At 36.5% G+C, this 25,243-nt stretch overlaps 1 long non-coding RNA gene and 1 pseudogene across 3 annotated transcripts; one reads left to right on the forward strand and one right to left on the reverse strand.

Annotated features, from left to right (window-relative positions):
• The first annotated feature begins 602 nt into the window (after positions 1-602).
• Positions 603-11,260, forward strand: LOC135619232 (uncharacterized). Of its 3 annotated transcripts, none has more exons than XR_010489349.1 (5): positions 603-753; positions 1,796-4,195; positions 4,701-4,773; positions 9,214-9,727; positions 10,789-11,260. It is a non-coding gene; the product is annotated as an uncharacterized LOC135619232 (long non-coding RNA). The 3 variants fall into 3 exon arrangements; XR_010489350.1 differs by lacking the exon at positions 10,789-11,260 and having other exon boundaries at positions 604-753; positions 1,796-1,957; positions 3,757-4,195; positions 9,214-9,906; XR_010489346.1 differs by lacking the exon at positions 10,789-11,260 and having other exon boundaries at positions 9,214-9,906.
• Positions 11,261-12,396: 1,136 nt separating this feature from the next.
• Positions 12,397-14,491, reverse strand: LOC135619237 (WAT1-related protein At5g07050-like; annotated as a pseudogene).
• Positions 14,492-25,243: the final 10,752 nt, after the last annotated feature.

Here is a 25,243-nt window from a genome sequence, read left to right on the forward strand (position 1 = left end):
GAGATACCTTTACCCACTAAGTTTACCATTGTCTGTACCTTTCTTATCATTGGTGGTCGAACTGGGAGGAGAGCTTTAGGCATGCTTTGGATGAACGTCATCCGTGATCGCAAAAGTGGCCCACCTGTGGAGATTGCTGCGTGAAAACACGAGGCAGGTAATCGGGTGAGTAAACCTCGGGAGGATAATGTCACTGTTGCTTTGTCTCGTCACAGGTAGAATGTGCTGTTGGCCACATGTGCGTCGCATAGTTGGGAAATCTGTGCGGTTCTTGTGATATTTTCGTAGCGAGAGTACGATTGGAAGAACGTTTTCAACGCGGCCGATCAAATCATCTTAGTTAATAAAGGTTTGTAATCTCTCAAACAATAGGCACCAACAAATCAAATTATGTAATAAAAAATAAGATCATCATTGATATCGAGTTATATGATTTTGTGTCGTCAGATCGATCAATTACGTCAAATTGGATCGCCAGAGAATGAGATTGGGTCAATATATGGCTTTCAATCAGGTCGGTCATAATAATATGCTCGCCCCACATAGGTCCATTGTCATGAATGAAATATATCTCAATAATATAATGTAGGTGTGATGTTATATTCTAATATGATGAACGGGCGTAGTTATCATTCAACCAACTGGACGTACCGTCGGAACCAATCATAAATGGAGTCGAATTTGGGGTTAGAATCCATAGATAAACAACTTCGAAGATGATTGGAGGGACGAGAGAACAATTCTCTTGGATCGGTCTGATCTTTTTTCCCTTTTGATCCCGTTTGCCCTAATATTTCTCTGTTTTTATCCACTCGTTTCTGCTCCTTTCTTGTTAATTGCCGTTCTCTGTGTTCCGTTCTTTGTTTTCTTGATGTGTTCTTCATTTGTGTGCTTGATAGGGGTTTAGGGTTGCCTGATAACCGCTGGGGTCCATCGTTTTCTTGTATGTGACGTTCGGAAATTTTTTGGTGGTCGAGTTTGCATTTGTTTAGGTTGTTCCATTGTGATTTTGGTCTAGTTGCGGCACGAGCCACTTTATCTGTTCCCTGTGTTGACGAGAGTCTTATACGCCAGGCCGCCTTCTTTTTAACTTTTTCTTTGTGGCATCAATTTCTTGATTTGATTCCAGTTCTTTAGTCTGTCTTGGTGTTGCCTTTAATCCAGGGCACACATTGACTAGTTCTGTTGCGTATTTTTGGGTGGTGGGTTTGTAGGTTCTTTTAGGTGTTGCACGGAGGTGGATTTGTGGCTCCATCCAATTTTATGTTGTCGAGTTTATTTCAAGTTAGTGGATGATGTTATGACTTGCGTGATCTGTGGAGTGTAGACGAAAGTGAAATTTTGTTTTTCTTTTTATCTTCTTCAACCACTATATGCAATGGTATCTGACATTTGCAATAGACATGGTATTGCTGTCCCATTAAAAAATTTTAATTTCCTGTTTGTGGCGGCCCATTACATGTATTTCATTATAATAAGAAAAAGAAGAATATAGGATGATTCTCCTGCTCACATGTAACATGGCTGTTCAGAAATAGCAGATGCTCCTACCATACTGTCTGATTTCTTTATGTATTCATCTCAATCTGCTTGATAAAGGGAAGATCACTGAGATGGCTTAACCACATTATGATAGATCTTAAGCCTCTTTATAACGAGCGCAAGAATGAAACAAAGAAACATAAAGTTATTCACTACATCAGTTGGATATCAAAATCTGTTTTAACAAGAATCTAATTGCTTTCTACTACATCGTGCTTAATGTTTAGTGAAGACAGTAATTTTTTTGAATCAGGATATATGGGTTGAAATAGGGTAGAGTGATCTTGCAAGGGATAGAAGGATATTACAGCTTGGACAGGATCTTTATAGAAGGAACATAAGACTATGCCAGAGAACACATTACTGATTTTTTCAATTTCTACAAGGATATTACAGCTTGGACATGATCTGCAAGGTGTGGTTGTTCAATTTCTGATTGTTTGTTTTTAGATTTTTGCTAATGACAAATGAAACTTATTTTACCTTCTTGCTAAAAAATTTGGGGAGTACCCTTATCGAGTTATGTAATTTCATGAACATACCTATAGATGAACAAAAAAAGAACATGTAATTTATGTGATCTCATCATCAGTTGTCTCAGTACTTTGGCAAGGATGCCTTGCATTTGATTTAATTGATCAGGTGGTTAACTTCTCTCTTCTTTTGAATTTTTCACCAAATATCCTTTATTTATTTATTTATTTTTGCCCAATTTATTTATTGTTCTTTTAACTTTTTAGATGTTGAAGTTGAAGGATTGAATGAACTGAAAGCTAGTAAGATGAAAATACTTGTTCTAAAGAAGCAAAATGAGTTTGATTAAATTGACAGAAATGTCCATATGGATGTTGATGTTGAAGGAAAAAGACAAATCCTTATCAATCTCATCAGCTCTTTTTTTTCTTCACTAATGAGTTATTAAGGCTTTGTCAAGTTCCAATATATCACTTAAATTTATAGGCATTGATCTTGCTATGTTCTTGTACCTAATGCTTGCAAAGTGACTGAAATTCTTATCTGTCCTATGACTTCCTTTTAGTGTGTTGTTCCAAAAATGTTTACTTATAGGTGTGTACATGTGCATGTTTCTAGTTTCTAGTACCCATATATTAAGTTGCATTGCAAGTAGAATTTTTTGATGGAAGGTCAACTACCATAGTGTCCAGACTGCAGAGTAAATTGACATTTATGTATACATATTACATGGATATGTACAGACCAATGCAAAGATTTGCATGAATTCATCTAAAGCATGGCCATAAGTTTCGTTGTATGCTTGGTGATGGGGTTTCATCATCGGGTATCATATACACGTATAACTGTGATGATAAAGGGTGGTTCAGGACGAGTCTCCTGCCAATGAGGGGGTTGAGCAGGGTCAGTTCTCACAAATTTAAGCAGAAAGGTGGTCTTTTATGTTTTTTTTTTTTTGGGCATACTGACCAGTATATAATGGTTTCATGTTTAAATTTTAGTGGGAGACCTAGATTTTGACTTGACTGTATTCTCAGGTATGGTGTAGTCGTGAACTTTGTTACTCATTGGAGTTGCAAGGATACTTTGATGGTAGTAGTTATTGAAGATAACATGTATGGCTTACATGTCTCTTATAAGTGTAAAGTTGAGATATTATCTGGTCATGACTTATGGCAGTATAATTAACTGTTGTCATTCAGTGAGAATAATCATGTTTTTTGAAGATTTAAAATTATAACAATCATTAGGTATTTTAATTTCCGTCTCAGTTCATTAGCATTTTCTCTTGTGGTACTGTACTTCTTGGGTTGTTTGGGCTGCCAAGTTTACATTAGGTGTTTTAGTTTCTTTTTTCAGTTAGTATTGTCTTCGTTCATGGTACTGTAGCTTTTTGGGTTGTTTGGGCTGCAATAGTTTACAAGCCTACACCCAGGTGGATTGAATATGCTATAATTTCGTTCTTTTGAAATTGTTCTCTAGAGAAAGTTTCTTTCTCTCAACTTGTCTTGCACCTGATAAGTTGATCTGCATGCATTGAATCTTAGAACTTTATTCGGATAATTATAAAATTTTGGTTTATGAATAGACTGCACATCTTTTGGAAGCTTCTGTGTGTTGGTTTTAATGAAAATATCATTTTCTGAAAGTTCTTTGATGTTTTGGTATAGTGTTTATCAAGGATTATCATTTGCTTATCAGACCCATATCGGTCCTGGTTGGACTGGTACGATGGTACAGGTATACCGACATATGTTATGCTGATACATACCAGCATTTCAAAAATGAAGAACAAGAAGGAGAAGAGGAAGGCACAATGGAGAAAGAGGAGGAAGGAGGTGGAAAGAAGAGGGAGGAGGAGGAGAAAGAGAAGGATGAGAAGATAGGTATGGCAATCAACGAGCATTGGGCAACCATGTACTGCTGTATGAGGAGAAATGAGGGCTTGCATTCGGGGAGAAGAGGGCTCGTGAATGCAAGCTCTAATGGCTATTTTTATTTTTTTTAACGGTCGGGCCGGATTGGCCTGAAATGGGGCGATCCGCATATTGGTTCATGTTCGCGTACCTGTTCATGGTGGGGACAGCCCACAATCCAATTCATGCCCATGTATTGGTTCATGGTGGGGGCAGTAAGTACCACCTGTTTTGTACCAGTCCAAGCAAAACATCAATCAATGGTATTTATCTTTGTCCCTATATTTGTTTACTTGTATGTGCTTTCTTAAACGTGATTTTATGGGAAATCTTGTTTTCTTAATACATCGGTTGTAATATCCCAACCAGCAGGAGATGGCTCTGATACTTGCATTCCTTCAGTGTAGGAATTTTCTTCTCTTTTAAAATCTGTTCTTGAGACTGACCAATGTACTTGTTATATGATTCTTTTCATGATACTATTACAAATTGTAACTCAGTTATTTTCCATGCATGTTCTCTTGCTTAAGTTGGTACCCTAATTATTAGGAGAAAAGGCACATTGGATTATGGTATCTATTATTTCCTGACATCCAATCACTGATGTAGCTTATGTAGAGAATCTGACTGCAAAAATAAAGCCTTGATGAAACAAAAGGAATGCCATTTATACATAAACAGTGGAATTCTGTTGCTGGAAATATTTCCTATGTAATGAAATATATTGCATAGAGCTTAGTTTGAATACTATGTTATTTTGGTCTCTAGGTGCAATTGTTAGATAGATAGGAAGATTATATCAATCTGGCAGCAACGAGAAGCGGTCAAATGACAATTCCAGGTTGGTTTTCATTATTTTCCTCTTTATGCTACTATGTTACATAAACTTGTTTAGGACTTTAACTTCATCCTGTGGTCATGATAAACTTGTTTTAGGACTTTTCCTTCATCATATGTTCACCACAAACTTGTTTTAGGACTTCCAGCAGTTGTTCTGGTGGTCCTGTTGTTTTTACTTCGTGCTACTAACACTCAAAGAACAGCATAATTTAGTAGGTTATTTAGAAAGATTGCATGCTTATGTTCGTTCATTTCTATAACAATGCTTGATGTTGTCATTAATACTTTCTGGATCTTGGAGGCACTTTGTAGTTAATAATGTCATTGGTTCATGGAATTTTATAGCATGTTGTATCATGGATTGAAAGCTTGAGGTCAATTCCATAAATGTCTAAGAGGAAACCTTTTTTTCCACTTTGCTTTTGAATCTAACAGTGTGCATGTCCATTCACTATGCAGATTATTGAGACCAATCTTATGTGGTCTGAACTTTTCATTTTAACTCTTGCTGATTAGTACCATGTCCTCACTCTGTCATATCATTTTGGATAGAAATTGCTAGGATTGATGTTCTGCCATGAGGCAATGATTTTTTAATTTATTTCAGAAATTACATTCGCTGTGTTTGTTATGAAAATCACATTTCTTGCAAGTACTCTGGTTGTTTTTATCACTGAAGCTTCCATTAAGAGAATAGGCAGTCCACTTGTTTTGAACTCTTAGATAAATGCTTGCGAGTATCCTCGAATTTAAGTTCCAGTTGCTAAATACAGTAAGTTGGATCCTTGGAATAGTAAAAGAACATATATGTTCCTTGTGGTTCCAGAAAGTTTTATTCTCAATGTTTGATACCATTGAAGGAGTCTTCGGAAGTTTATAGACACAGGTTGTAATGCTAGCATATGGGAGAAGACTTGGTTGAATAATATTCATTAGTAAATGGCCAACAATTCGTCAATATCGATAAGATGAGCAACTTGGATAATATTTCATATTTTACTTGATGGAAATTAATGGGAGGTGCAAAGACTTTCAGCAAGCTTTTATCCTATCTCGATAGACTAGATTTCGTGTATTCATATTTCTTGAAACTCGAGTGAAGACATTTGAATATGGACTTTCCATCCTAATGGTAATGCTACTGCTCATAATGCATAAGAACTATATGATGAAGACTACCTAGTTTTGAATTATTTGCAAAACAATTTAGTATTAAATCTATAAAATGCTTCTTTGTGTCCAACTTGCAGCATTTTCAATCATATTGTACAATACTTTATTTTTCAATGCTCCCTTTTGCCTGCATAGTGTGCTTTTATAATGTGCTTGTTTTTCTAATAGTGGTACCAAGAGGTAATATATGATGATCTTAAATGATACCAAATGGAAGGCTTTAGGAACATGTGTTCAAATTCTTAATGACATTGGTGAAACTTTATGGTTTTTTTAAAAAGCCTATTAAAAGATTATTTGAATATCTCTTTAACCTTAAATGCTAATTCTTACATGTTAGCTGATTGTTTTAACATCAGATCATGTTAAAGAGGTTGTGTTGTTAAAAAAAAGGTCCACATCACACAACATCTAATGCCACAAACATTGATGGTACCACCTCAGGTGCCAATTTTGGATGGAAATCCTTCCGTGTTGTAGGGATTGGAACCTGACAAGCACAAATGATAGTGTGTGTGGTTTGGTTATCAATTTTTTGCCTCCCCCACCATGCAATGAAGCAATCTTTCCAGTATTGTAGCACATAGCACAAGGCTTTTTCATCACCCACTCTCCCAATTGTGGCCTTCATCATGACATGGTGCCCAACCAATTATTTAGTTGGAGACTTGTGTGTACTCCACCATACTTTCTCACACTGCTCTAATGAATCATCCATTCCCCTCCATTTTGAGATGTAAAGATGTTCTTATCCACTTTGTAGTCCCAATGGGGCTCTACATATGAAGTAATCATGTCTCATGATAAAAGGGGTTTGATTTTGCACTACGAATTTTAGCCTAAGAGAAAAAGAAAATTTAGCTAAAATTTGCAGACTTTACTGGGCACTAATGTGGAAAGATTTCAGTTGATGAAAAAAAAAAAATTTAGCTAAAGTAAGCCTTGGAAAAGAAATAAATTAACAAAGAGTGCCTTTTAGCTTGTAGAAAATATAAATCGGTATTGATTTGGCACTAAGAAATTTTAGCTAAGGAGAAAACAAGAAAACAGAAAGCTAAATTTTGAGGGATTCAATTGGCATTAATGTGGCAAGACATTTTAGCTAAAGAAAATAAAAAAAATAGCTAAATTCCAAGCCTTTTGCAAGAGAAAGAAAAGAAAGGAAAAGAAAAGAAAAGAAAAGGTACTTTCTATTTTGTAGATAAAGAAAACTTGATGGTGCAATCTGTTTCTGGCAACTGAAAGGGAGTTGCATGCTAATTGTTGTCTTTGAGATGAGATATAGCTTTTAAAAGTTGATGATCGGATGGATTCATCTGGCATTTATTTAGCACGAAATTACAGCTGATTTTGCTTGATGAGCTAAAGAAATTTTATCTTAGGAGAGCAGACAGAAGTTTAGCATTTCTTTTAAGAGGTTCATTTGGCATAAGAAAATTTAGCTAGAGAGAAGAGAAAAAAATTAATTAAATTTCGAGGGGTTCATTTAGCATTTATGTGGCAAGAAATTGTAGTTGAAGAAAAGAAGAGAATTTAGCTAAGTTTTGATTATGTGGGATCAAAAAATTTTCATGCCATGCAAAATATTACATTAAAGAGTGTCGTTTAGATTTTAGAAGAAGTTGGTGATGAAATTTGTTGCAATGGATTTTTTTTTTTTTTTTTGTTGAAAGGGAGTTGCATGCTAACCATCTGTCTCTGAGATAAGATTAAACTTTAAAAAGTTAATGATCAGATGGGTTCATTTGGCATTTATGTACCAAGAAATTTCAGTTAATTTTTCTTGATCAGCCAAAGAAATTTTAGCTGAAGAGAACCAGCAAAAGTTTAGTTAAATCACATGGAGTTCATTTGGCACCAAGAAATTTTAATTGAAGAGAATAAAGAAACACGAAAATTTGAGAGGTTAGTTTGGCGCTAATGTGGCAGCAAAAAGTTTCTTCTAGCTTGTAGAAAAAGAAAATTTGATGACGCGATCTGTGACAGTCGATTCTTTTTTTTTGAAAGGGAGTTGTGTGCTAATTTTTTTGTCATCTTTGGGATAAGATACAACTTTAGAAAGTTAGTGATTGGATGGTTGCATTTGGCATTTATGCGGCGAGAAGCTTCTGCTGGTTTTGCGTGATCATTTAGATTGGAAAGATATACTGTTTTGCAAAAGAAAAGACAAGAAAAAGCTGAAAGCAGTGTCATTTAGCTGGTGGAAAAAGAAAAAGCAATCAGCTGCAGTAGATTTTTTTTGTGAAAGGGAGTTGCACGCTAGTTTGTTCATCTTCAAGATAGAATATGACTTCAAAAAGTTAATGATTCAATCTCTTTAGCATACAGATTTAAAGGGGTTTATTTGCCATTAATTTGCATGAATTTTCTGCCATTTTCTTCTGATCAACTTAGGATAAAAAATTTTGCCTCTTGAAAGAAAAGAAAAGAAGTGAAAAAGATCATAATTTAGCTTGTAAGAAAGAAAACTGTGATGCAATTCCTTGCAGTAGACTCTTCTTTGCGAAAGGGAGTTGCATGCAAATTTATTTTGGAAATTACTGATTGGATCTCCTTCAGCATGCAATTTTAAAAGTTCATTTGGCGGACCACAAATTATAGCTAATTTTGCTGATCAATTTTTATTGGAAAAAAATTATGTGCCTTGCAAAAGTAAAAAAAAGGTGGAGAAACTATTAGACTAAGACAAAAGGTAAATTGGTGACACAATCATCTGCAGTATGTTCTTTCTCATGAAAGGGAGTTGCATACTAATTATTCATCTTTGTGATAAATACAACTTTTAAAAAAGTTAATGATTTGATCTCCTTTAGCAATAGATTGTAAGAAACACAAGGAAGATGAAGAAAAGTTCAAGTGACATCAACTTCTCCCTGAGATGCATTTCCCTTTAGGTAAATAATGCATTAGAAATACCTTATCCCAGAGTAAATAATGCAACTCTGATCATGGGAGGACACATGATTGAAAACCAAAAAACCATATTTTTTTCTGAAAAGGAAAAAATATTTACGAATTTTTTTTCCAAAACTAGCTGAAAAAAGTTCTGATAGGTAAGTAAGAACAGAGGTATTCCAGATGTGGCCATGAGTGCTAGTCCTTAGCGTAAGCAACTAGTAGCCTGATTGGCTTCCCTATATTATATATTGATCTTGTACTCTGAAAGTAATTTTACATTCACTTGCTTTTGTTCTGAATCTCAACTTATTATTCACTTGCCAATGTATCTGGTGCTATTACTCAGTTCATGTTTCACTCTTTTTTCCAGGAAATAATGGTCTGCTCACCAGTCCTATGAATAATTGAGGGCTTTCTGAGGCACTATCTGGTCCTGAATCTTTTGCCAAAAAGGATGCTGCCCCATGAAGAGTTGTCCTGGGCTCCCTCACTTGAAACACCCCAATGGTCACTGAGACCTCTTAGAGAAGGATTGTTATCAGTATCGGAGCTCCTTACATTATTCACTCTGCTCCTGCTCAAAGAGTTGCTATCTGTTACAGTGCAAAGTAAAGAGACCAAGGAGAAAAAAACTCTGCCGATGGCCACTATCACTCTCTGATGTTGAGGACTCTGCAATGAACATTACTGGTCAGGTGGCATGGAATATGGAGATGTCGAGAGGAAAGTGAGAAAGATTTAAAGGTGTTTGAAGAAGTGGGGATTTGTGTGCCTGTGGATTAAAGACACAAGCATTGTTGTTCAAAAAGATTAGTGGAATGCAGCAACTAGTCCGTGTATGGATGTTTGGCCCTTCTGATAGATGGACCTTTCTTCCAGTGCTGGTATTTTATGTGTCACTTCATTGCTTTAACTTACTCTTAGTTTACCCTTCAATAATGTAAATATTTTACATCCCCTGCAAACATCAAACACTCCTTTTAAATATATGTCAAATTTCTTGTATTTTATTTAGGTTTTGTATGCCTAAATTCAGATTAAAATAAGGATTATGATTGGAATACTTTACGATTGCAAGTTATAATGTTTCCACTACTTATGGTTGGCTACATGATGGTGCTCGACTGACATAAGAAGGACAAACACATCTGCATGTTGCTAAGCACAGAATTGAAGGACAGCAGTCCTAAATATTTTAATTGGTAGCTTCTAAAATTTCCCTGAACTACTGCTGTTCCAATTTTTATCATTCAAAATATAGCAGTTTAGCTGGCTACTCTTTAACTATCAAAATGTTGTGAAATGGATGATAAGTCCTAAGAAATTTATTGCCATTATATCATGATAATAACAGCATAAATCTCAAATCTCAATAAGGAACCAGTAATTTGTTTGGCTAATTAATCACCCTTGCCATATAGGCATATACAGAGTCTAGGCTTGGTATGATCTGCTTGCATTGGAATGGGACAACATCACAAACCTGGACCTGGATGAATCAGGATTGCTTTAGAATAAAGCTCGCATTCAAGCAGCCAGTTTTGTGTAGCCAAAATCCAATGGATCACAAGCTGGTTTTGCATCCATTTTGTTGAGCTTATGTCACTTAACATGACCTCAAGCATCAGCTGGGCATCAGAACATTGCTGTGCGCCTGGTCATTTGCACGATCTAAATCCTCATATCTCCTTTTGCCAACCTCTGCAATTTTCCTTGTTGCTATTCCAACACGCACAGCAACCGAACAACTCTTCCACTACTGTGAAAAGAACTTGTGACCTGAGGTGTTGAGATCTCATTCCAAGGAAACACTTGTTTTAGTTTTATGGGAAGTCCATTAGAAATTGTATAATTGAAAGAATCAGACATTTTTTCTTGTGCAAAAGTACTTTTTTATTCTGTATACTTTAGCAGATGGCCAACTAACTTATTTTTGTTTATGTAGATCACATCAAGATACTGTACTGAAAAGGACTACAGGATTAGGCAGGAGCATAAAGAATAACTAACCTTTGTTGTCCTGAGATTAGAGGTTAGATATGAACTCAAGAAACAACAATTATCATTACAGAGATACGCTGGGAATTGCTGCTGCGTTAATCATGCAGTTGGTTCTTTCGATAGTGACTTCCTTGCAGATATGAACTTCTTTGGCTGGTGGGCTGATGAACTGAGTTGGTTTCCAGGAGAGCAATGGTCTTATCCTTTTAGTGAACATGACAAGCACCATGACATATTTTTCCACCAAACTTTTCTCAGCTGGAATAATTCCTTCTGGGTTTAGTTCAATGTGAAATATGGCTTCCTAATTAAGTTATGCTGGCTTTGCAGATTTTGCACTCTATATGATCATATACTTGTTGGAAGTTTGAAGAACAAGCTAGGATTGGATACTTCTAATACAGAATTTTGCTACATTTTTACTGATTCTTTTGTGCATGAATCAAAGAGTAAAAAATATCAAAAAAAAAGATAAAAGGTGGGAAATTTAAAGCTTAATATGTTTCAAGAAAAACCACTGCTTGTGTGGAGTTATGAGCACTAGAAATGAGAATACCAATCTTTGGGAATGATTTAGTGCCATCCTTTTCGATGCTGACATTGTTTATGTTAATATGAAATCTTATCTTTCGCTAGAATCTATCAATCTGTTATCTTTCATATAAGATGGAACTACATAAACTATCATCCAGCTTTCAAGAGATCATGAATGATTTTCTCGAATCCAAAAAAAGTAAATGATACCAATTGCCATGACATTCTGCACATACATCACACAACTGAATTGGATAACCAGCAGAGTTCCACTGTGAAAGGTATCAACACCAGTTGGAATTATGAATGCAGAAGAGAATTTGGATTCTAGAAGTGGCAGGTGTGTGATATATTCTCTCCCATGAACATCGTGTCACAAGTTGCCCACATAGTGTAGGAAATGGAACTCAGAATCAAACTTAATCCAGTTAAGTAGTTGTCCGCTTCGGCTGAAACATATCTCAGTTGATGTCTGTAGTTATCATCCTTCTGTTGCTTTAACCTTCTTTATTCCACTCCCTAACTTTCAAGTATCATTCCACATTCACCAATTCATTCCCATTAGTAGTTCTTTAGGAATCTCTTAGGCTTGTAATTATCCACTATACACTCCGATCGAATCCCACAAACATGTCATTCTCTCCACGTTGTGACTTGCTCTCTTTTACAAGGTTTTGCCAAAAAATGAGGACCCAGTAAAGTTACTGCCTTAAACAGTGCTTCTCATGGATGTACAGTTGTGAAAACGATGAGCCTGTTTGCCAACTTTTCTCTGTTCTTCCTAATTTCAAGGTATTTTTTGGAGTTTTCACAAGTTTATTTTTTTTGTAGGACTTGAAATTGTAGAGTATTGGCAATCTCAGCTGCAAATAATTCTGTCCTGGAGTTGACCTGAGATTAATTTTGAGTGCAGATGTTAGGAAACCACTCATTTAAATGAAGTCATGGAAGCTCATAATCCAGATCTCTTTTTGTGCAAGTTGTTGCTAGTAACAGAGCATAATTTAGCGAGCAGAAATTTCAAATGAGTTTATGAGCGTTTATAATTGTCATTTCTTCCAACTTGCAAACTACAGTTTGCATGAAGTGTCAACTACACCATCAAAAGAAGAACAGTAGAAGGGCAGGGATAGAAAAGAAGAAGGAAGCTTCATGAAGGTGAAAGACAAACAAAACACTCCTCCTTAGCCCCTGTACCTACTGATCTCCTCCTCTCTGTTTCTCTCTCCTCCAAGTCCTCCTTTCAAGTGCCAGAAACAAACTAGCTTGTAGCTCCTCCTTCTGTGCCTTCATGGAGTTCTCTGGTATTGGACATTAACTGCTACAGCAGCCTTGTCAAGGGGGGAGATCATCAAGTTGTTGGCTTTTGCCTTCTCCAGCTCAACTTCATCCAGTTCAATGATGCTCTTCACTGCTACTGGTATGTCCAAGGCTTCCATCTCCTTCTCCTTATTCTCCTTGTGCTTGCCCCAGAGAACAGAGTAGAGGCCGGCGACTATAAGGGCAGCTCCGACAACTCTGCACAAAGATGAGAATGAAGTGGAAGAGCTTGAGTCCACATTGTTGTTCGATCAAGGTGTAAAAGAACCTCCAAATCTCCTTCGAATTCTTGATCTATATGGTAGACTTACCCTCCCAAGTAGATCTTCTCAGCAAGGATAAAGGAGCCCATAATTGCTACTATGATCATCATCAGAGGGCTGAAGGCAGAGGCAAAAACTGGGCCTTTGTCCTGTATCACCAGACCCTGGACGTAGTAGGCAATGCTGGATGTCACGATCCCCTGCACATATCCAAATCCATAGGAAAATCTCATCAGCAGCTTACTAGCTAGAAAAAGATCAGCTTGAGAGAGAGAGAGAGAGAGAGAGAGAGAGACTGACAGCGTAAGCGGCGGCGAGGAGGTTCATGTCGAAGCCAATTCTCCAAACAGAAGGCTTGTGCTCCATGAACAAGGTCACAGCAGTGGCTTGCAGAGTACCCATAAGGCATATCAATGAGGTGAGGGAGAGGGGAGCATCATACGTCTTTAAGGTTGCTGCCTGTAGAGAAGGGGACCAGGGAATGAGGTCGATCGACACTCGTAAGATGAAGTACACTAAGCTCTCTAAGCAAGCAAGATCCTACCTGAAGAATGAAAAGAGAAGCCCAAGCCAGAGTCGCGATGATGAGGAAGATGCAGCCTTTGAGCCAGTCCTTGTCGGTCGAGTCGGCGACCGCCGGCACGTTCGCGTGTTGCAGTTGCGCGTGCTTGGTCCAGGCCATGTCCATGATAGGTCCCTTGTACAGAGTCATCAACATGGCTCCAGCTACCGTCACGAGAGTTCCCACCACCTTGGCTTGGCATCTCACCTTCTTCAGGTGCACCTTCTCCATCCTGTTATGAATCAGATGCGCATCAAATTAGCAGTGACTAAGAATGCGATGGTGGAATGGAATCATGAGCTCGTCCGATCTCATCTACCTGCAAATGACGGCTAACACGAAGGTCATTGCAGGCAACATGTTGCTCATGGCGCAGGAGAAGGTGGGTGACGTGAACTTCAACCCAGCATAGTAGAAGTTTTGGTCTATCACCGGCCTGCAAATTTTGGACAAAGCACGTAAAACAACTGCTTCTGAACAACCGAAGAGTTGCAGCTTTCGTCGATGACATGATTCTGAACACTAACCCGAGGAGGCCGAGGGCAAATATCTGCATGAAGATGGAGAATGTCATCTTGGGTCGCACCTTCCTGCAACGAGGAGTGTTAGAGTTCCGTGGACAGAGGATGAAGCATCAAGTACTTGGTCATGGATCATAGCGGGGGAGGGTAACCTCTCGAGGATGAGGGCGAAGGGGGCGATGGAGAGGGTGGCGAAGGCGTGGCGGTACACGACGAGCACGTAGTGGCTCATGCCGTGGTTGAGGGAGACCTTGGTGATGATGTTCATGCCGGCGTAGCCGAACTGCAGCGAGATCATGGCCACGTAGGGCTTGCACTTCTGGAAGAACTTGTTGCATCCTTCCATCTCAATCGGCGTTAGATGCGGCTGAACGGAGCTCGGAGAAAGAGAGGAGAGCGAGTGTGAGAGAGAGAGCTGCGGAAGAACACAAGACACGTTGAGTTGGTGTGCGCTCTCCCGAGGAAGAAGGTGATCATTTGAGCTTGCATTTATAGCCGCCACTCGAGGCATCGTCGTCCATGCAACCCGCTCATGAGGGAGGCGTCATTCTCCATGGGGCCCACAACTTCAAGGAAATGGTTGCATCCCACGTCGGAGCATCGGGTGGGGCCTCTCCGGCACCGATGGCGTGACGAGGAACCCATGCACAGAGAGAGAGAGAGAGAGAGAGAGAGAGAGACTGGTAGTTCCTCTCGATTATATCAAGTTCAACAAGAAAATTAAGATATGGGAGCTTATGATCGATTTCTAAGTTTCACATGAACTGATTTCTAGCTGTTCCCCCCCCAGAAAATAAGAGAGAAGGAAGGAATTACAGGTCCTTTTCTTGAATCTTCTTGCATGGGAAGGGAACAATCTTTATGAGGCATCAGAAAACGGAACAAATGCAAGTAAACTGCACCAGGTTATCGTGGCTCAATTTCTTCCATGGTCTGCTGAGCTCCAACTTGGATCGAGATGGCAGATGATGCATGAGCAATTTGGCTCGGATTCATCAACCAAATTGCTCATCATGATTTAACATTCCACTTCATCCCAGCCATGACATTCTCTCAGTATCAGCTTCCATGGAAACCAGTTCTGCACAGCACAACTGGTGCTGCAGTGTGCCGTCAGATACTGGATTCCTGTCATTGGTGTTATCTGCACTGTCCCTGAAACATGAGGAAAAGGGTAATGGAATTTGACATCATTTGCAGCAGACAGCCCTGATGAGATGGAGGCACCACCAGCGGGATTCTTGTGGGGCACCTTCCTCGGCACCATGTGGTGGATGCCACCAGGAGTGACGCTGAAGTATCAGGTCTGCGGATGACACAGATACCTGCATGCCATAATCTTATGCACAGGATGGCAGGAGAGAAATGCTCGATTTGCTTCCAAATTTCTATCCAAAAGGGTGAAGGAGAAGCTTCACATTCAGATTCCCACTTTTAAAGGAACAATATATTAATCCTTATACTACATTACCTTCATGGAAGGACATGCCGTGCTGCATTTCACATTTGAAGTTTCAAGGAGCTTTTCTTCCCTGTTATCGTCGGTAGGAGTCCATCTCAAAGAGATACAAGCATCAGGTGCTTGCTTCAGCGATTTGGTTCAGGCAAAGTCAAACACTCAATGCTGATGGCTGAAGAGCTTAAGCTGCACTGAATCCAGCACTGTGATCCATCTTGCTCGGTATCGATACCTTCGGAAGAGTTGGGGTGAGCAGAGGACTCAGGAGATGCTCCATGGCTGGATTGGTGTTCTTTTCCGGTGTCATGGCTGGCCGACATTCCATAGGCATTTAGGCAGCCTCCAGTGGCTTGCTCTTTTGGTGTTCCCTCCATTATTCATGTGCTAAATGGAGCTCTTTCTATACCGATGGCATCTAAAAACTCCCGATGATTCAACCGGCACGGCGTCGGAGATTTCTCTCCACCCAAACATGAATCTCAAATAGCAGTCCAAGGCAGAGTATCCTCCTCCTCTAAAGGAAAAGCCTCGTGGTATTTTCTTTGTTCTGCTGCATGAGACTCACCGTAGGACATAGCAAACATCATAACAAAGATTTTTGCCTCGTACTTTGCTTCTTTAGCTGTTCTGCCACAATCACCTTCTTGAGTTCTTCCCAAGATCATAAGAACAGACTTCGAGTTCTGATTCGCCAACAGGAAGATGAGTTCTTGAACAAAGCCATATGTGATCTTGAAACTTGGAACGATGAGAACTTGGAACAGAAAAGGCACCATCTAGGAACTTGAATTTACATGTTTGCTAGTGATGTGGGTGTTGTCATAGATTCCAACTAGAATGTAGGGGTGTGGAAAGGAGGAGAATGCAGAGAATTGGATGCCAACCGTGTGTGTCAGTTCAAGAATGCAAACATTTCAGCTTTCTTCTCGTTCCTCACCTTCCTGCTTTCTTGGCTTCTCAGGTAGGTGGGATTCTTATATTAATATGCATAAAAGAAAACCATGCTGGAATCAACGTGATAATTGACAAGCATCAAGTGGTCACTACTTGGAAGTATTCCTTGCAGCCATCAATTTACTTGGACAAATTGGTCCATCCATGCATAAATGATACAGATGAACAGAAACAAAAGGAAATAGAAAATGCATGCAAGTTATATCCATTGATCAAGCACAGAAACATCATAATATACAGCCGATTCAGACTAATGGAAATAGTAAATGCTATAGATGCCATCAATGGCCTGTTTTCTTGTTTGCAGATATGTGTCTCAGTATACCAAGACACAAAGAATTATTATGAGCAGCTGCATGCATTCATCAATCTTGAAATTAAATCTGAATCACTGCTATACCAGAGAACAACAAGCAGATAGCAGTGATGAGGAGATGAAGTTTCAGTGGCAAAGCATGCAGAAGGAATCCTGCTAGTTTCAGAATAGATGTAGCACCAAAATCCTATCAACTCATCTTTGCGGACCACTTTAATGCTGCAACCAAAACATGATTAACCAATATAATTGTAGGCCACATAATTATATATAATTAAAGTGAGAAAGCATCTTTGGGTTCCTCCTTTTCCATGTTCCTCGTGCCAATAGAGTATGTGTCGGATCTCCTCCCTCCTCTTAGTGCAAGCTTTTTGCAGGCCAAAGAGCCACCCACCGACCCTATTCATTAACACTATCATAGACATCCTGCTGCATGATGACTGATTGCTGTCTTCACAGAGTTCTAACAAAAGCCTTCGCAGCACTGCTTTCCTCCCCATCACATCCTCCTCTTAAGTTTTCTTTTCTGCTCCTTTGATCTGGCCAAATTTATCGGGTGCTGTTGGTGGCTTTCATTTCATGTTAAAGGATGTCTGCCTTACACGCTGCCATTGCCATACAGCTAAAAAAGAAGATTCAGCTTCCATGGTCAAAGATGCATCCAACAATACCTCAGAGCTGGGATCTTTTCGTTTAATCGAGTAGCCTTTCCATCTTGCTTTCTGGAGATATTATTAATAAGCTTGCTTTGCGGAGATAAAAATAATGAGCACTCTCGATGTTTGCTTGCAGAGATCGAGCTCCATTGGAAGTCTTCCGTTCTACATCGTGCATTCTGATCCTCCCACGATGATCAATCAGTGCCAACTTTCTGAGGAGGAAGAAAGAGCCCAACTTTTGTCATGATCAATCTGTGGTGCCTATTCTACAATGCATCTTTCTGCAGCAACACTTGTAGCTATAAAGCTGTGATCAAAAGTTGCAGCTCCACCGCGTCGTTGAACGGTCCAAAGGTGAACAATTGCCAAAATCGAGTGACAAATAAATACACACTTCTATTTCGATTAAACAAAGCATATTGCTCGGAATAATGGACGAACAGGGTATCTGAAAGGGAAATAGACGATGCTTTTTCCCAGTATGATGGGTCATGGTTCGAGTATAGTCCACGATAGCTCATGTCATCGGCCAATTGTGTCCGCTTCAGATTCAAAGTCTCCGTGTCTAAAGGTATTGTCAGAGACGACAAGCTTAAATCATGTGCTCGCGGCTTTTTGAAGAAGAAGAAGAAGAAAAGGAGAATGATGATGAACCTTTTTGTGAGTGATCTGCTTTCACTTGGAAAAAGATTGGAACATATGGGGTAACCAAATGCTTATGGGAGGCAACACCAAGTACCGGAGCTCAGTCCGTCGGCCGACAAATGACAATGGTGTCCAATTGCAGCGATCGATTCACTGCTCTTACAGCAGACTTTCTAGTAATTGTCCTGCACTGCGTGTTTAAATCAATCAGGCCTTTGTACTATACAACATCAACTTGGACTTTGGTTGGTATCGTCACTGATTTGCCTTGCTTGCTAAGGTATTATTTCTTTATGCAAACTGCCTCATCTCAGTAAATTGGCAGAAAAGCATAATGTGCCCAATGAAGAGAGAATGACTTATTTGGACCTTTGATTGATTTGTTGGATTCTTTCAGTGATGATAAATGGGTGAATCTTAATGGACAATCATTGCTTCGGCCCAATCATACATAGTATATTGATTGGATTATTTATGAAAGATTCCTATTATTTTCCATGTCGCTTGTTTTTACCGAAACTACCTACATTCGACCCAATCATAGTCACAAAACAGTATGCTTAAGAAGGTTGTCCGATCATAACAAATATCATAATAGATATTGTCTATAATCGTCCAAACAAACATTCTAGAGGCAACATGCAACAACGTTATAATAAAGCGTTAACAAATCCGAACAATAATTCGATAACATAGTTGCTTATGGCGCGTAAGGTTATGTTGTTAAAAAATATTATCGCTTGTAAGCTGATATTCCATTGATGTTTCAACTTTCATACCCATCTAATTTTATAAGTCCTGTTACATCACCTACTCGGCTTTCATTATCATCGTGCTCACTTTGTTGCTTAATTTTTTTAACATTCAATAAACTAGTTTGTTGATTCTAGAACTTCTTATGGTGTCAAGTCTGACTTAAAGAATTTATTTCTTCATTTAGATTATGATGGTTCATATATGGTGATAGGTAATGATAAATGTTTCAAGATATGAGTTTCATAAACCTTCTCTCTTCCTCTAAATCTTTTATTTTACGATGTTCTTTGTATTTTTAACATAAAGAAGAATATAATATTTATCTTTAAATTATGTTCTTCTAATGATATTTCTATAGAATTCTTAAGTTCTTCATTTATATTGAAGTATCTCAATATACATCTTATTCAGCGATTGAATAAAGATGAAATTTATATTTATATTGAAGTATCTCAATATACATCTTATTCACCAATTGAATAAAGATGAAAATTGAGTAGGTTATTCAAATCCATCTTTGCGGTATTAAGGTTTCATTTCAAAAATGACATAATTGCTTAGAGCATCCTTCTTTTGAGCTTTTAGATCATATTGATCATTCTTAAAATTTACCATTATCATCTTATCATCCAGTTTTATATAATTCATACAAATATAATAAAATATACCAACTTCTATTTTATATATTTTTTTTATAAATAATTCACCTCTTGAGTTTATATATTCTTATATTTAGGATCATTCACCATAGTTGATTATTTCACAAAGTATATGTGGTTATTCTTAAAATTTTAAAAAATATATATTTTTTAAGCTCAAACTTATTGTTGAAAAGTTCTTTTAATAATTTATTATTTTATTTTACTATAATAATTGTGATAAATTTCAAAAGCTTCTTAATTTTTTTGAAACCATTGAAATCTCTCATTTTCTCATTGCATACTCTTGAATATAATAGGACCGTGAAATGTCATCATTAGTATATTGTCCAAACTAATTTTATTAACCATGAAATGTACATACTTTTTTTAATTTTAGTCTCATATATTTATCACATCAGCTTATTTTATTAATAACGTGCCAATTTCAATTTTGGTCTCATTATTTAAAAAATTACTTGGATCTATTTCTAACTCTAGTAAATTATATGCTTTTGGATATCTATGTTATCCATAGTTAAAACCTTACACCCGTAGCAACTAGAAGTTTAATCAAAATCAGATATTTTATTTCTCACCATATTAATTTTGTGAAATCTATTTTTTCTTATAAATCACTTGACTCTCTTTTACCTACTTCCAATAACTTCATTGATTGAGTCCCCAAATTCATAAGTCATCTCATATTAGTTAAAACATCAAACCTAGCCATCAATCCAAATGTTTATCCACTTAGAACCTAATAAGTCATTCCTCAATGATACATGATGAACAATAAGTTACCTTAGCCGATTACCTCGTGAGAGTATCACACGTCACGATAATTCATAATAAGATTTGGTCTCAATATCTCATATTTTAAATTCTTCTTGTCCAACACATCTTCATAGTATCATTGACCTTATATTAATTTATATGGTGGTTATTAGATCTAAAAATCAAAATTTTAAACTAAATATTTTTTTTTTATTTTCATAAAACAATCTCAAAAAATTATTTCTAAGCCTTCTACTACCAACTAATCCTAAAAATATTTGAATAATGAGTAGTAATGATTAAAGAATATAATATTTTATTATGAAATGATGTATGAGACTTAGTCTCATCCTATCCAAGTCAAATTTTCATAGGGTGAAATGGGTTTTTGGTATCAAACGAAATTGTGATGAGACCATTAATAAATATAAAGTAAGACTTGTTGTAATGAGATTTAATCAATATCTAGGCCTTGAGTACTATAACACATTTAGCCTAATTGTGAAGCTAATAATAATTTATATTATTTTATATCTTATCTTATTTAACAAATGGGGACTTCGATACTTTGGATGTAAATAATATATTTTTTCATAGTCATATTTTTTAGGATATATTTATGAGGCAACCTTCAAGCTTTATCGAACATAATCTTTCTCAACATTTTTACAAGTTGTGCAAGGTTTATGGTCTCAAATAGGTTCCTTATGATTAGTATCATAAACTTCAAACACATCTCGTATCAATTAGATTTCATAATTCTTAATATGATACTTCATTATTTATTTATTTTTGTAAGGACATAATCATATTAATACTAGTTTATATAAATAACTTAATTAATATAAGTAATAAATTAATAATAATTTATTTATTTATTTGGTAAATAATTTTCTATCAAAGATCTTATGTCCCTCGGCTATTTTCTTGGTGTCCAAGTCATCTACATGACAAGTGATCTATTTCTTTCTCAAAATAAGTATATTCATGATCTTCTTGATTGTACCAAAATGTTTGAAGCCAATACTATTATTATGCTAATCTTTACAAATATTTCTTTTATCTTATTTGATAGTGCTAATCTAAGTGACGCAACTGAGTATCATCAAATTGTTGGAAGTCTATATTATTTAGCATTCAGTCGTCTAGTCGTCTAGACATTACATGTGTAGTGAATAAATTTTCTCAATTTATGCACAAGCATACTTTTAACCATTAGATGGTTATTAAATGCCTTCTATGATACTTAAATGATACTATTTATTATGGCTTATTTCTGTGAAGGGACTCCCCGTTGTTGCTTCATGCATTTTTAGATGTCGATTGAGCAAATAATAAGGATTACAGGATATCTACTAGTGCTTATGTTATATTTTTTATTCATAATCAAATCTCTTAGAGTTTCAAGAAATAATGCTATATTTTAAGATCAAAGCTGAATGTCAAGCGATTACTTCTACAATTACTGAACTTTGTTGGATTCAATCATTGCTGCATGAACTATTTATTAAATTTTTTAATCCACTATCTATATATTATGACAATATTGGAGTAACATATCTATTTGTTACTCTTGTATTGCACTCTGGAATGAATCACATAGTTATCGATTTTCATTTTGTTCGTAACAAAATTTAAAATAGTGAGTTACGTATCTCTCACGTCTTATATTCTCATCAACTTATAAATATTCTTATCAAACCTTTGTTTCACTAGCAATTCCTTCTACTTCAGCCCAGGATTAATGTCTCCTAATATGTCCTATCTTACGAGCAACATATTAGGAAATATATTATTGAGAAAAATAAATCATAATAAAATTATCATAATCCTCTCATTATTTTGATAATGTATTATCATGATTCTAAATCATAAAAACTATGATAACATATTATCATGTTTCTATCAATAATAAGGATTATGATCGAAACATGATCTCCTACATTATAAAATGATTTAGATGAATATTTTATATTATATTGAATGAAAAAAATTATATAACTGTCATAGTTTATAATCTCTATATATATGCATTCCTATCCATTATCAATAAAAATTCAAACTAATCATTTCTTTCAAATCCTTAAATTGTTTCATTACACCGCTACATTGATGACCAGTGAATCCTAAAATAATCACATCACTTGTTCGATGCCTCATTATTTTTTTCATGGCATGAAACACATGTATCCATTATTTTTAACTTCTGACCTCTTCCTCTTTCCACTCGATCAATTCCATCAAAAAGAACCAAAGAGATTGTTCTTTTTTTCTTCGATCGGGCTGACCTAAACAACAGCAGCGCATGAGATGTGTTTTGATTGCAGAGTTTGTTGATGGGATCTGACTAAGATGGGCATATGTTCTCTCCCTTTATTTCCGTGTCAGTGCATCCACTGAGCCATAGAATGTTACTTACATGATAGGATCTATCACCGATCAAAGAAGTCTAGTGAAGTATTCTAAAGATAAAAAGAAAAAAAATCTAATCTGTTCATCAATGTGCTCAGATTTTGTTTCATAAAGCATCGATAGTTAGGATGCAAATTCTTAATTGTCACTTCATTTGTTAGAAAATAAATACTTTACTATGCTGTACTTTTTTTTTTTGTTTGGAGTGAATTAAACAGTGCTAACTAAACTTAGTATTCTATAAATTGTCACAAAAAAATTTGCTTGTATGTTTGTTCTGTTAGATTTTGTGGCTCTTTATAATTGGATAAGATGTATAATATAATTAATTGAGTTCCGTTAAAATATTTTTACCAATAAAATATAAGTTCACTTTCGGAATGATTCCTTAGGAGATAATTTTGATGGGAGGAAATCTCTTAAGATCCCCTCTGCTCTCACATGTATAGATGCAGTCTCCATCGAGGGAGTACAGTTTTCTCCTCAACTCTCTCTCCAAACCCTCTCCCTATAACCATCAATCTAGATTAATCTAGCAATCTTGAATTAAAGACGGTGCTTGCAAATCAAACATAAATCTCTGAACAGATGACATTAAAAGATATGCATCATCTATGTATTTGACTTCAATCCTGATATAAAGGTTATTTTTTTATTTTAATATAACATAATTACATATTTTTATGCTTACACAACCATTTAGAAGAACTTGATTCGCTATAATGCCTTCTTCCATTAATTGTAGGTCCAAGTCTATCTCCTAATTAGCCCACTTATAAACCAAAGTAATTTCCTAACACTTTGAGTTCCTTAGCCCACATAAATCTCGTTGTGATCTCAATGATTTATATCTCGACCTATACTCCATCTTATGCATCTTTACTAGTACCTGAATTTTTCTTAATGGCTAAAATCATGCTCATGGAAATTGCTAGGCCTTCAAGACACAGTGGTAAGTAATGTTAGTGAAATCATTGATGGAGTTGTTGATGTGAAGACTTCTATGGTTGAGTTGACTCCTTGGAGTTTCGAGCTCAACTTGATGAGGTTATTTGGCTGAAAACTTTCATCATTCTTATGTCCTAATTGGTACAGAAAGATGTCATCAACGTTTTGAACATATAATATAGTCTAAATCTATGTGTATGAGATTATCCATGATGCCCCCAAAGTAAAAATGCTAAGGCCTCAAAGTGTCACCTGCATAAAGACTGAGGTTGGGAGAGGTTTCTTAACCTGATTTTTTTGGCCTGTAAATTATTAACCTGAGATAGATGTGTATGATTGCAAGTAGCAAAAAATAATCCTCTTTTCACTACGTTAAAAATGGATTTTTATATTTGATTATAAAGAAGTAGAATATTGTATGAAATATTTTATAGGAAGACATCCCTCAACCACTTTTAACAATATATGGATAATAATGGTGAGATAACTTACAACCGTCTACCTTGGACCCTTGTTCATGTGAACAAACCAATTGAGGGTAGCCTTTGTCTTCTTCTTTTATTTTGGATGTCATGCATAGGCCATATGTCAGATGATAATTAATCGATAATACTCTTTCTACAATTTGTTCCCTCGAAAGTATGCTTTGGGATCTCTTCTGAAGAAGTCCCAAAGTGCTGTTATTAACTTATCTGACACGGGCACTATGCAGAGGAAAAATGGTGGAGAGGCAAAGAAGAGAGTTGGCACAACCAGCTATAGTCATGCCAAGGTCGGGGCATGGGTTTCTCTTTATCTCTCTTTTCTCTATTCCCTTCCACTTAGCTATAGTAATCATAATTGTTCGATAGAAGGGGAGGAGCGAGAAGACATTTGAAAAACTTATCATCGAGCCACATTAACATCTTCATTAGCAAATCCTCATCTCCGCTTAGGGAGGTAGACAAAAAGAACTATAAGAAAGCCCCTCTTAAGCCCAAGTCTTCCATAGCGACTAGCAAGTCCTTCACTAACAAGTTGCAAGAATTATAAAAGTGTATATAGATGCTTCGTGGCTTAATAGTGATGGTGGTCGAGTTTCTCGACCTTTGTCCTCTCGTCGACGAGTGTCCTCCTTCTAATATTAAAAATATTATAAGAAGATATTATCGACGTTCTAGACAATCAAATATGATCTAGACTCATATGCACAGGGTTATTCAACATGTTTTTTATGTGAAAATGTTGAGGCTCTGATGTGTCACTTGCATAAAGATCGAGGTCGGGAGAGGTTTTTCGACTCGATCCTTTTGACATCAAAGTTAATAACTCGAGATATATACATGTATTCATGAGTAGTGAAAATGATTTCTTTTCCATGGTACTAAAAATAAGCTTTTATACTTAATCGTAAAAAAATAAAATATTTTATGAAAATATAGCCCTACAAAATAGTCTCTCATTTCTTGAACCCTTATCCACGTGAATATACGGATGGGGATAGCCTTTGTCTCTCCTTTCGGTTTTAGACCCTATATGAAAATCACATATCATTGATCCTCTCCCGATCACTAGCCTTTGCTACATACAAAATTGATAACTTATTCTCTAAATTGCTACATACAAGTTCTTTCTGCATCCTTTTATTATACGTCA

This window comes from Musa acuminata, chromosome BXJ1-3 (genome assembly GCF_036884655.1).
Source record: "Musa acuminata AAA Group cultivar baxijiao chromosome BXJ1-3, Cavendish_Baxijiao_AAA, whole genome shotgun sequence".
In the NCBI taxonomy this organism is placed as follows: Eukaryota; Viridiplantae; Streptophyta; class Magnoliopsida; order Zingiberales; family Musaceae; genus Musa; species Musa acuminata.